A 3,696-nucleotide genomic window follows, 5' to 3' on the forward strand; every position below is an offset into this window, starting at 1 on the left:
AGAGCCACTATGGAAAAGAGTATGGAGGTTCCTGAAGGAACTAAACCTAGAAGTACCATATGATTCAGCAGTCCCACTCCCAGGCACATATCCACCAAAAGTATAACTGAACAAGATACATGCACCGTCTGTGCACATATATCTGTGTGTGCACGCAGATGCGCGCGAGCTCGGGCGTTCTCCTGCGAGGATGGGGGGTGGGGGTGGGGCTGGGGGTAGGGCTGGGGCTGGGGCTGGGGCTGGAGCTGGTGCAGCCTCCCGGGGATTGCCTGAGGCACGCCAAGGGAGCCCCAGACGGAGACCCGCGGGACGGTCGTCTGGTTTCCTGGAAGCCAAATGTGGAGGGGCTCGCGGGCCGCGCGGAGGCACCCCAGGTCTGCAGCGGGAGTCGGTGCCCTGGCCACCCACCCCCAGGAGGGGTTGGGGTGCGGGAGCCCAAGAGTTGGGACGTGGGGGCGGGGGCTAAAGGAGAGAGAAGGCAAAGAGCCTACAGCACCCGGTATTCCCAGGCGGTCTCCCATCCAAGTAAGAACCAGGCCCGACCCTGCTTAGCTTCCCAGATCGGACGAGATCGGGCGCCTTCAGGCCCATACGGCCGGAGAGGGACGCGGTTGCCGCGGGGCGCCCTAAGAGCCCTGCACTGCGCCTCCCTTTCCCTCTGACCTGCCGGTCAGCCATTCCGTCTACAAGTAATTTTACTCCCTCCCCTTTCTCTCCCTGCTTTCTGAGAGTCTCTCTCCTTCCATACTGGATGGTGTAATGAATGGATGCCTTAGATCATTTTCCCTCAACATTTTTTTCTCTTTATTTTTACATTGATTTCTATGAATTCATCTTCAAGTTTATGGATTATTTCTGCCAGCATCTCATATCTGCTATTGAACCTATCAATTTTTCATTTCAATTATTTTCGTTTTCAAATCCAGAATTTATGTTAGTTTCCTTTAAAAAAAATAATTTGTAGCTCTTCATTGGGTCTCTCTGTTTGTTGACTTAGTATCATACTGTCATCTAATTCTTCAAACATGGTTCCATTATTTCATTTTGTAGTTATCATTACTTTGATATTTTATCTTTTGACCTTCATACTGAATTTATAAGTGATATACTTATATGAGTTATCAGTGGTATGTTATACAAATGCTTTACTCACCACCATTACCACATTAGAGTTTTCTGATTTTAACTGTATACTTACCTGTCCCAGCAGGTTGATAAAGAGTCCAAGCCTAAAGCCCCTTTAAGGAGGAGGCAAGCTTGCTTGCTTTTTCACATTCTTTGGCCTAAGACAAGTAGGCATTGTAGGGAGCAGTATCTCAGGTTCAAGGACATTCCTCTTTTTGAGCTTTGGATGTATGCTATAGGAAAGGGTCACGCTCACATCCTTGAGATGTTTTTTGTCTATTCTCAGAGGCTAGTTGAGACGTATATATGGCCCCACTTAAATTAGTGAGCCCCTTCTCATGTCTGTGTCAGAAGCTTTTTCTGTCACCTTCACTTTAAATAAAATATACACAAAGCTCTGAGTGACTGAGACTGTCTTTGGCCCCAGAGTAATATCTTCTTCTTCAGACACCATGAATCCAGTGGCATCGGTCACCGTTGACTGCTAGGTTATCATCTTGGGGGCTTGTCCAAGATCTTCAAGACAAGGTAAGAACACTCAGAGTTGAGATTCTTTTGCTCGTTTACTGTGGTCTCTACTTTACTACGGAGAAGGCAATGGCACCCCATTCCAGTACTCTTGCCTGGAAAATCCCATGGGCAGAGGAGCCTGGTAGGCTGCAGTCCATGGGGTCGCTAAGAGTTGGACACGACTGAGTGACTTCACTTTCCCTCTTCACTTTCCTGCATTGGAGAAGGAAAGGGCAATCCACTACAGTACTCTTGCCTGGAGAATCCCAGGGGCGGGGGAGCCTGGTGGGCTGCCAACTCTGGGGTCTCACAGAGTCGGACACGACTGAAGCAACTTAGCAGCAGCAGCAGCAGCAGCAGCAGCTACTTTACTAAATCAGAAGCATGTGGACTGAACTTCTTTTCCCCAGTCAGCTTTTCCTGGTCCCTCTGACCATTTCAGATCTGCTTGGGGAATTAAAGTTATTAACCTCGTGTGCCGGATTGTAGACTTTCAAGGGACTTGCAATCCATGCTGTTATTGTGCTTTTCTAGCAAGGCCCCCATTCCAAGTTTTACAGGACACTGCAGACAGGAGCACTTTAGGGAGCGAGCTGGAGCTCTAGCTCCAGGGACATCTCTCAGACTGGAAAGCACCATCCTGACCCCACAGACACACAGGCAAGTTCTTGACGTGGCTATGCCTCTGGACTATATGGATTGAGGCATTGCTGGTGAGCATGAGATTCCTGAGGACACAGATTGGGACACCCCAGATTTGGGCAGATTGAAAGCGCATTGGGCTTCTTCCCTTAGTAGCGCTAGCTCTTAGCAGAGCAGACGAAGCCCTCCAGTGGCTCTTGTCTTAACTCCTTAGGTATTCTTTTTGTACAGTCTGAGGGACAGGAATCAAAAGGATGATGTTGGCACTCCATGCATATGAAGGATTAGTTTTTCCTCGCAGGCGGGCCCTCCATCGCCTCCTTTGTTATTAAATAGACTCGTGTGGCCACTCTCAGGAGGATGTCTTGGGTTTTATGTTCATCCCTTTATGACTTGCCACTTATACTGTTATGAGGAATGTGCGCAGGTACACAGAAGTTGGGTGCTTCCCCTAGTGGTCTTGGCTCGGCGAGCATCCGGAAAACTACTCTGTTCCACCCCAGGTGGTGCCGGAATAAAAGGGAAATCAAACCAAGGTTTTAATGGTGAGGACCTGGACATCAATCTGCGATGCCATCAGGTCTAACCCTGGTGCATCTCCACCATGCCTGGGTGGTAGAACGAGGGGGGGTGGGAGTAGGACACCTTCACCTGTAAGAGATAGGTTAGCTCTGGCCAGGGAAGGAAGCTTAGGTGGAAAATCAGTCTCCAACCCCGTCTAGAGCAGGGGCGGACACCTCTGGTAGAAAAAAGCCATGGCACTGGGCACTGCTTTTTTCTCTCTTACAGATGGGGCTTAACAGTCCAGAACCACCACCCCCCCCTTGAATAATATCTTGAAAAACTGGGATAATTTTGATCCTCAAGGCCTAAAAATCCCTTATATATGGGGTTTCTTTGCTTTAAGAGACGACCTCACCTGCCCAGAGAGATAATCCCTGCTGGGACATCTTCTCGATCGGTCTACCCCTGTCATCAGAGCCAATTTGAGCACTCTCTGGTTTAAATTTTAGCTATGAAGCTATGACTACATGAAGGAGAAATGACATTTTGAACCCTGAATGGCCATGTGTATTCTTTAGACTCTGGAGAAAACTAGGTAAAATGGAATCTTTTTGAAATTGCAAAACTGGTTCCTTTTGCACATGTAATTACTAAAAGTTTGACTTGTGAAAATACTCTTTTGGGGAGCTCTGATCCTGCCTGAGAAACAGAAACATGCCTGGGGAAAAACCTGAGTTAACTCTTATCATGTCCTTGAGATACACAGCCCACTCGATCTGGGACTCCAGCCATGAGCTGGAACTCAAGCCAAGAAAATAAAAGGGACAAAGAGACAATTTAAATTTCAGGTGGAAAACTGTGAGGTTTCTGTCTGTCCAGATTTGTGTGTGTCTCGGTGTATGTCTCCATCCTTGG

General features: G+C 48.1%; 1 pseudogene; it reads right to left on the bottom strand.

The window, feature by feature from the left end:
- Nucleotides 1-484: 484 nt before the first annotated feature.
- On the bottom strand, nucleotides 485-603 carry LOC129640839 (uncharacterized; annotated as a pseudogene).
- Between the last annotated feature and the right edge of the window lie 3,093 nt (nucleotides 604-3,696).

This window comes from Bubalus kerabau, unplaced genomic scaffold, assembly GCF_029407905.1.
Source record: "Bubalus kerabau isolate K-KA32 ecotype Philippines breed swamp buffalo unplaced genomic scaffold, PCC_UOA_SB_1v2 scaffold_40, whole genome shotgun sequence".
NCBI classification, from domain to species: Eukaryota; Metazoa; Chordata; class Mammalia; order Artiodactyla; family Bovidae; genus Bubalus; species Bubalus kerabau.